Here is a 10,052-nt window from a genome sequence, read left to right on the forward strand (position 1 = left end):
TGCAAAGCATTTCCAAATATCTCTTTATCCTCACAACAACTCTGAGAGATAAGTGCTATTATTATTCCCATTTTATTTTTTAATGGCACTTTTTTCAATCAGTACATATTCCCTTTTCTCATTCCCACTCTGATCTCACCCCTTCCAAAAAAGAAATTGAGTACAAAAGAAAATTAAAAATCCTGCTGCAAACATGTATAGGCAAGCAAAGCACATTTTTGTTCTGGTCATGTTCAAAAGATTATGTACCCTGAGGTCCATCAGGAGATGGGTAGCATGTTTCATCATTATTCTTCTGGAATTATGATATCCTGCTTGGAAATTCTAATTCTTTCAAAGTTTCTTGGCTTTACCATTTTGCTGTCATTGTATAAATTGTTCTCCTGATTCCACTCACTTCACTCTGCATCAGTTCACACAAGTCTTTTCAGGTTTCCCTGAAACTACCCTCTTCGTCATTTCTCAGAGCACTATAGTATTTATTTGCCTTGCACCATTGGTATTCTTTGAGAACAAAGGACAAGCAACAGCAACCATTTGCTATTTATTTATTTATTCCATGACACATAACTTGTTTAGTCATTTCCAATTTATGGGTATTCCCCTTGCATTCTTATTATTTGTCACCTCACCAAAAAAACTACAAATATTTTTGTATCTCCTTAGTTAGAGTTTGCTTTGCTTAAGACTAATCCCTTCCTTAATCTACTCCCCTGCAATTCCCTCTCCTCCCTTATTTTTTCTTTTTGAGTCAAATGTATTTCTGGACCAATCATGTGTACATATATGTGTGTATTCTTTCCTCCTTTGTCCATTTCTGATGAAGGACAGCAAGTATCAGCTATTTCTCCTACTCCATTCTCCTTGTTTGTATAAATGTCTACTTGAACACCTTGATTATTTGGGATAATTTCCTCTAACTTAACTTTCCTTTTTCATATATCTCTCCCCATCTCTTTCCATTCTTATTATTATCCTGCAAGATTGAGTCACTCATGGTCCTCATATCTCATCAATGTCCCCTGCCCCTCTGACTGAACCCTCTGCCTAAAAGGCAGATGCATGAGGTCTAAAACCTCCATAGGAGGAGGACACAGTCTTCTTCCCTTTTCCTGCCAACAGCACTGCTTTTTACTTTCTTGGAGTGCTCCATCATGTACCAAGTACTTCCCCCCCCCCCAATCCCCTTTCTTCCCCTTGCCCCATAGACAGCAATGTTCAACTTCCTTTTTGTATAATGTCCTCCCCCATTACATTGTAAGCTCCTTGGGGACAGGGATTGTTTTTTCTTTTTATGATATTTGTATCTTCAATATAATCTCCATTGGAACATAGTAGGCACTTAATAAATGTTTATTAGCTGTTTATTATTAACTGACAGTGTTTGACAAACAGTAAATGTTGAATACATATTTGTCATGTAATTGATTGTACAAAAATATCTTTATACAAGGAAAATTAGTTTCAATGTATATTTCTTTAAAAAAAAAACTCATTCTATAATATTGGGCTAACTACTCCTTTGAACCTTAGTTTTAGCTGCAAAATGAAGAGGTTCAGAGATTCATCAACTGGTTCTGGTCAGCCTTTCCAGACTTACATCCCATGATTCTCCTTCCACGCATTCTTATGTTTCAGTTGATCTAAAAATTGGTTATTTTTCAAACTTAGTTATCTTTCTCCTTCCTTCATGCCTTTACTCATATATTTATAGTGTTCATCTCCATGTTGAATGATTCTTGGCTTCCTCCAACACTCAACTCATCTTGTACAGGAAGCCTTCCCTGATTGTGCTAGACCAGAAGTTCTATATATACCTAATAATTTCAGGATGCCTAATGAGTCAAAGAATGAGAGAAAAGATTAACTCTTCTCAGACTTAATGGAAGTTCTGAGTTGAGGTTCTATTTATAGAAGGAGACACTTTGGGGTTATATAGTCTTTGTCTTGGTAACAAATGAGGGCAGAAGGCGTGCCTGTGTACCCCCAGTAACTGATAATAATGCTGGACACAGTGAATGCTTAAGAAATGCTTGTTGTTTGATTGTTTTTAATCCCAGATCTGCCATTAACTCTCTTGGTAAGCTTGAGTCTCTTCTCAGGATTATGGAGGTTGTGTGATAAAGAACATTTTCACTTTCTTCAAGGAGGGATCAAGTTGTGAATCCAGTAAGATGATGGAGATGTGAACATTCTTTGTACCTGTTAGAGAGCCATAGCTCAATAATGTGATTTTCAATGCAATAATTTAACCACATACAAGATCAGCCACATTCACGGTTCACTGGTTAACTCCTCCAAAACCCTTACCTCTCTTTTTTTCTAGCATTCCAATGTCTATGACAGAGCAGATTTATCTATTCCTTCTCTATAGCTGCTGCATACTGATGGAAAATATTCCTCCTCTGCTAAAAATTCTTCCGTGGCTCTCTATTGCCTGCTGAATAACATTCGATCTCGTTTGATTAGCATTCAAAACTTTCTATAATTTGGTCCACCCCATCTCTCCATTGCCTTCTATCATTACTCTCCATGCATGCTAGACTGACCAAAATTGTCTATTCTCTCCTCCTACCTCCAAATACCCCAGATATATAGGACTCTTTGCTCCTGTGCCTTTGCTCAACCGCTATTCCCTTTTCCTGAGATTTTTCTCTTCCACCTCTTCACCTGCAAAATTCCTTACCCACCGTATGAATCTTAACTCAAATGTTACAATTTCCAAGAATCCTTATGGGATACTAAATTGCCAGTGAGACCTCATGTTATATGATTTTCTGTTTTGAACCTTTTTGTATACTTACTTATCATATTGTTATTTATTACATGTTTGAGCTTTATCACCTAGAGATCAGGGACTATTCCTAAACTTCATATCTTGTCTTATCCAGCCTTTGCATAGGACCCTGCACACAGGATGCTCAGCAGATTAGATACACTTTGCTGTTTTGAATGGGATTTAGAAAAAGAGGCTCCTAAGATTTAGACCTGGAAGTGACTTAGAGACCAGTTAGTCCAAATCTTTCACAATCCCACACCCAAGAGATCCACATCTAGCAGTGACCACAAAACCCGCAAAGAATGGTGTGGTAAGACAAGACCAGGAAAGAACACTTTCCAGCAGAGATTTCATGCTTGGTAGAGAATGTAGACCAGCTAGACTAGTGAGGAGTGATCTCAGTGAGGTCAGTAAGATGACATCACCAGAAGACGACACTGGTAGCCCTGTAGCCCTGAAGAGATGGGTTGACACATATGTGCCCTGGCTACATATATTCCTTGTGTATGTAGCCCCTTCAAATATATTCTTTAATTACACACGGTCTCTAAATTTATGTCTTTCCATGTGTGTTTCCTATATGTACAAAGTGCTTGGACATATTGATGCTTAAAAACTATTTATTGAAACCGTAAATGTCCATTAATAGGGAAATGGATAAACTATTTATGGTACATGAATGTATTAGGACATTGCTGTGATGTAAGAAATGATAAATAGGATGTAGACAGAGAAACTTGAGAAGACTTACATGAACTGAGGCAATTTGAAGTAAACAGAGCTAAGAAAACAATAAACACAACTGCAACAATGTAGGAAAGAATAACCATAAAACATACTTTTAAAAAAGAATGTTGAAGAATTGTAATATATAAGCTTAGCTCCAAAGAAGAGATATGAGAAGACTCCCCCCTTCCTGAAACTATTTTCCAGAGTTTGGAAGTCCACAAAGGTTTAAATTACTACTCAGCTTTTCAGATTTGGGAGAGTATGTTGATTGACTTTGATCATTGCTTTTCTCATCTTTCTCTTTTTCATTTTTTTTCTTTTGGAAAAATTATTTGATATATGGAATGACTTTGTGAGAGGAGGAATGGAAGGGATATGTGGAGAAATTTAGATAATGTGAAAACAAAAGATACCACCAAAAATGTAAATAATTACCAGTGATTGAAGATTGGAGTGTCCCTTCTTTTCTCTGGTGGTGTGTGTAATTGAAGAAGAGTGTGACCAAGGGTTAGTGGAAAATATTTTTTTGTTTCTTTTCTTTTTACACCATTTCATTAAATGCTCTTTTGTTGAGAAAATTATTTCCACTGGGTGACTAGAAAAAGTAAATACATTACTGGAGGCTCGTTAGCAATGGCTTTAAACAGATGCAGATCTACAGAGAGCCTTGAACCTTAGGTCCATCCTCATAGAGGAACCAGTAGAGAGTTCCTATGGGATGCCAGGACAGGCAATCATTCCCTTCTCTCCATATCTTCATCTCAGTGAATCTTAGCATAAATATAGACCCCTAACCATCCTGGTCTCTCCTCTGGATAATCACCGTTTTATCATTGACCCTCTTAAAATGTGCTACTCAGAACCTAACACAATAACCCAGATATGGTCTGAGCAGGGACAACTCTATCTGGGTCTGTTTTCTCCTATGTTAAAATTTATTAATCTTTAAGTCACTCCCAGCTCTGACATTTTATGTTCTAAGACCCCTCTCAGCTCTGACACTCTGTGTTCTAAGGGCCCTCCCAGTTCTGACATTTTATGTTCTAAGATTCCTCCCAGCTCCAACATTCTCTGTTCCAAGATCTTTCATGGCATGGTTTCAATAACTCTAATTTCCAATGCTTATCTAATGCATTCTTTTTTCCTGCTGACCTCCCATACCCCTCCCCTTTCACATTTAATTCCAGGCATAGACCCCAGGCAGGCAGGCCGGCCCCATGGCCACACAGAGGGATCCCTTGAGTTATTCCCTCCAGCTCCAAGAGCTGATCACCAATCACTTATTCATGGATAGCTCCCCCTGAGCCAGCCTGCCTGATGAATAGGCTCACCTCCCTACTGGCCTTATTAACACAATAGAGGGCTTGGCTGCTCCAGTGACCTGCCACAGGCCAGGCTGGCCTTCCCCAGTGAAGAGGGGCCCAGAACCTTCGAAACACATCTGAGCCACAGACCAGACAAGAAGTCTTGAAAGAACTCAGACGTCTGACCTCGAGAACAGGAAGGTCGCTCTAGGTGGAGATGAGAAGGGAGGTACATGGGGCATAATAAATTTAACTCTCTTTGTAGCCCACATTAGATGTGACAGGGTCCTCATAGAGGCTCACTTTATAGCTAAAAGGCGCGAACCAGCCCAGAAAGTACGCTTGCCCTGCCTCATATTATCACCATTATTCTTCCTTTCAGTACAACCTGCTTTCTCAGGATGGATAGTTTTATGTATCTGTTTATGCCCTGAATTACTGACCAAATCGAAGGCATCCTTGTTCCTAGAAGAAAAGCCTGGCTCACATGTCCTTTCTATCCACAGTCAGAGAGGAAGGTCAGGGCTGGCTTTCTGGGGACAACAAGGAATCTGGGGAGGAAAAAAAGCAAGAAGAGGACAAAGGACTAGCAAGAGTGATTTCTCCCCAATCCCTCAGTCCAGATTTGGGATCAGAAAATGGTCTTCAATCCTGTCATTTATCAGTTCTGAATAATACAGCTTAAAGACTAGAACCAATGAAATTGGACATTTACCCCAAACTGGACCAATGAAATTGGATATTTACACCAAACTGAGAGACAACTCAACCACCCCATCCCCTCAAAAAAGTGCTCACCCAACCCAGGAGATGTAAGTTCAAATCTTTCCTTGAACACTTCCTTTATCATTTTATCTAACTAAATCAGTTAGTCTCTTAAGCCACAGTTTCATCATCTGTAAAATGGAATGAACATTTTCTTTACAGGATTATTGTGAGGAGAGACAGAGAGAGACAGATAGAGAGAAAGAAAAAGCAAGAAAGACAAAGACAGAGAAAATCAGAAACAGAGACAGAGACATGCATAGAGATAGAAACAGACAGACAGAGAAAGAGAGAGGGACAGAGACAAAGACAGAGCGAGAGAAAAAATCAGAAACAGAGACAGAGACACAGAAAGAGACAGTCAAAGAGACAGATTAAAAACAGACAGAGAGAAAGGAATAGAGAAGAGACACACACAGAAAGAGAAATAGATAGAGACAGAGAGACAGGGACAGAAAGCGCTACAGAGAGAGACCCAGAGAAAGACAGAGATAGGGAGGAGGAGGAGGAGACAAGCAGAGACACAGAGAGACAGGCAGAGACAGAGAAAGGAACAGAGAGAGAATGAGAGAGAGAGAGACAGACAGACAGACAGACAGACAGAATCACAGAATAATGCGAATGAGGCTAGAAGAGATGACAGTGACCACCAATCCAACAACTCCATTTCAAGGATGAGGAACAGATGAGGAAATGAAGAGCTGGAGGGGGAAATGCCTTGGCAGAGGTCACTCAGGAAGGGGACAGTAAGTCTTGACTCCAGAGTTGACATTTTTTCCATTCTACTCTCACTCTCCTTGAGCCCCTATTTTCTCATCTATAAATCGAGAGGAATAATTTTTACCTTCTCCCCTTTGCAGAGCCATTGTCCGGACTATAAATCCCATCTAGTTCCCTAACTTTTCAGATAATGGAGACTGAAGGCCGCAGAGGCACCCAAAGTCACACAGCCACGCAGAGCTTCGAGACTTTGCTCTTCACCTCTGGATTCCACCCTTGCTCTTATCCCTCCTCAGAAAAACACTAGAGAAACTCCCTCCAGAGACCCAGAGCTGAGGAGACACAATAGAGTGTAGGAGATTCATCTGCACTGAGGAAGACCTGAATTTTAATCCTGCCTCAGGCAGCCTCTGGCTAACTGTGTGATCCAGCCGTCAGTCACCTCTCTGAACCTCTGGTTCATCATCTATAAAATGGAGATAATAAAAGTAGAGTTGAATCTGGAAAGAAATTACAAATCATGAAGGCAATTACAAATCATGAAGGCTACAAATCATTGAGTTTCATCCTCTTATTTCAGGTAAATAGAAGTGAAGTGATTTGCTCAGTAGTATCAGCAATAGCTGACACATATCTGTGTCAAATGCTTTAACAATTATTGTCTTAATTGATCCTGGAAGGTAGTACCTGGGAGGTAGTAATTTACTGGGAGGGAGTTTCACATTACAGATGAGAAACTGAGATAGGGAGAGATTGTGACTTACTTAGGGTCATACACCAAGTACAGTCAAGTCAGATTTCCCATTGCACTATACCATGAGGTCTGTTTTGATCATGAAATAATGTGTGTATTTTTCAAGCCTTCAGGTGCCAAATAAATTTTAAGGATCTTCTAATTTCAACAGTTTGCCTCTATTACCCTTCTCCCCAGATTATAAAATCATAGATTCAGAAAAAAAAAAAAAACATGGAGGTCTGTACTTCAATCCCTAATGTTACAGATGAGGAAACCGAGGCTTGAGTTAAGTGATTTTTGTATATTAATATAGGTGATAAGCCACAGAATCAGGATTCAGACCCAGGTCCTCTGAATTCAAATCCGGATTATATTCCCAGACCACTTCAGAGCACAATATTCAGGAAAGAATTCTGATCTCAGTTTCCTGAAAGAATCAACTTCTGAAGTGGTGAAGAAAGAAAGAAGGAAAGAAAGAAAGAAAGAAAGAAAGAAAGAAAGAAAGAAAGAAAGAAAGAAAGAAAGAAAGAAAGAAAGAAAGAAAGAAAGAAAGAAAGAAAGAAAGAAAGAAAGGAAAGAAAGAAAGAAAGAGAAAGAGAGAGAAAGAAAGAGAGAGAAAGAAAGAAAGATGAGGAAAAGTTGAAACAAATCATCATGTTGGGAGCCTGAGCCAGCCCGGCCTTCACTTAAGCAGCGCCATAAATCACGGCTGTGACACTGTGCTCGAAGGCTGCCTGGCAGGGCCCCCGGCTCTGGGTGAGTTCTGCAAGGACACATCACCATGTGTCTGTAATGAACCGGCATCCAGTCGCTGCTTAACCCCTGGCTGCCCACAGCCCACCACCTCTCCCTCTGCTCAGCCAGCAAATGTCAGTGTGCATGCATATGTTCATGCATCCATGCATGCAACAAACATTTATGCAGTGACTACAGTGCACCTGGCAGAGGGCTGAGCTCTGGAGATACAAAAAAAGGAGCAGGGGAAAAAAGGCAGCTCCTGCCATCGAGGGCCTTATATTCTACTGGGGCTAAATTACACCAAAGACACAAATAAGTTGATGTAAAATACACAGAAAGCAAGGTTGCTTATTTATCTCAATTCAATTGAACAAGCCTTTATTAAACTGTGTGCCAAGCACCAGGCTAGGCATTGGGGACTGACATAAAGGCAGTTCACTTTATGTCTCCAAGTCTCAGTTTACTCATCTGCCCAATGGACAAAATGCTATCTATATTACCAACCTCCTGCACGAGATATAAATGCCAACAGTTGACAAGCCTTCCACTTTTATTGCTCTCAAAATAAAATGTCCCATCACTTTTAATGACAGCAGTTCAGATTTAAGGGCTTCCCCAGCCTCTGATCCAGACAACATTGCTGGGAAGGATGCAGCTCTGGCCTGATTATCACCAGAATTTCAGTGCCAGAAAGGACTTCACAACATGCCTGGTTCCAACCCACACCTGGACAGGCACATATTCCCCAGAAGCCTCTGCATAAAGACCTCCACATGCCTAAAAGCTGTGGTCTTCTCAGTGCAGCTAATATGGCATTAATTTATTATAGATGCTATACCCCATCGCTGGGCTACAATCCACTAAAACCTCCAGATCTTTTACTATATGACTCTTTTCTATCTACTTCCCCCAACTCATACTTGTAGTGTTGATTTTTTGTGCCCACATTTTAAACTTTACATCTATCCCTTTGAATTCCATCTGTTAGCCTCATTCTCCAGTTTGTCAAGACACTTTTGGATATTGATTCTGCCATACAGTGTGTTAGCTATATGCCCCAGCTTTTTATTGTTTGCATGGGCCTAGGCTTGATCACAGTCCCTACCTCACAGTAATGTTGTGTAGGGATCAAATCAGATACCGTGTATAGTGCTTTACAAATCTGAAATAAAAATAATACACTATACATGTAAGCTGTATTATCATCATCTTTTTTGAAAAAAAATTCTGACAACCCCCCCCCAAAAAAAATTGGATTCTTCCAAGAAAATTGACCTTCTCCCCCCAAAATATCACTACAAAGTCACACATAGATCATCTCTCAACCTGGTGTCTCCCACTTAGTATATATACTAAGAAATATAAGCTGAATAAATGAATAGACAGGAGTCTGACTCACACCAAATCTGCCTGTATCTCTTTTCCTTCTAACAGCTGAAACAATACTAAAAGCACCCAAAATTTTACAAGATGAGGCATTGTAGAAAGCCCTACATGTGAATTCAAAAAGAATTGGATCTGAATTCAGCTCTATTAGTTCCTTCTTGTCTGTATGACCTTGTATAATCCAAAGATGCACATCAAATTGGAGCAAGGAGACCACTGGGTCCAATCCCATTTAATGCAATCCAGAAAGCATTTGCAAAATGTGCCAGCCACTGTGCAGCTAGCTGCTGAGGATATGAAAACAAAAGTTTAATATCTTCCTTGCCCTCAAAAAACTTATCCCATATTGACAGGATACAATATGTAAAAAGATGAGTGTGTACATGATTATTTTAAGGAAGGCAAGAGCACCTATGAGTGTGGTGGTGGTGGTGAGGAGGTGCGAATGGGAGAATCTGGGAAAGCTTCCTGGAAGAAATGACTCTAGAGTTGAACCTTAAAGGAAGTTAGAGCATCTAAGAGGAAGAAATTAGATAGAAATGCATTCCAGAAATTGGAGCATGGGAAATTGAGAATTAGGGAGAAGTGAAGTAACCTAAATCAAGGTCTAAACCTTGAATGACTATGATTCAGTGAAATTCAGTAATTTGCCTAGAGTCACAAAATAGCAAATCTCAGAGCAAAGATTCAAATTCAGGTCTTCCTGATTCCCAGTTCAGCACCCTACCCTTTATACTATACTGTTTCCACACGTCGTAAGTGGTAGAGACAGTGTTCAAATGGTATGCTACAATGGAAAGAGGATGGGGAATGCAGGGAGATGAGTTCAAATCTCACCTCCACCACTCACTGCCTACCTGACCTTGTTAAGCAAACCACTTTAACCTCTTGGGTT

This window comes from Sarcophilus harrisii, chromosome 3 (assembly GCF_902635505.1).
Source record: "Sarcophilus harrisii chromosome 3, mSarHar1.11, whole genome shotgun sequence".
In the NCBI taxonomy this organism is placed as follows: Eukaryota; Metazoa; Chordata; class Mammalia; order Dasyuromorphia; family Dasyuridae; genus Sarcophilus; species Sarcophilus harrisii.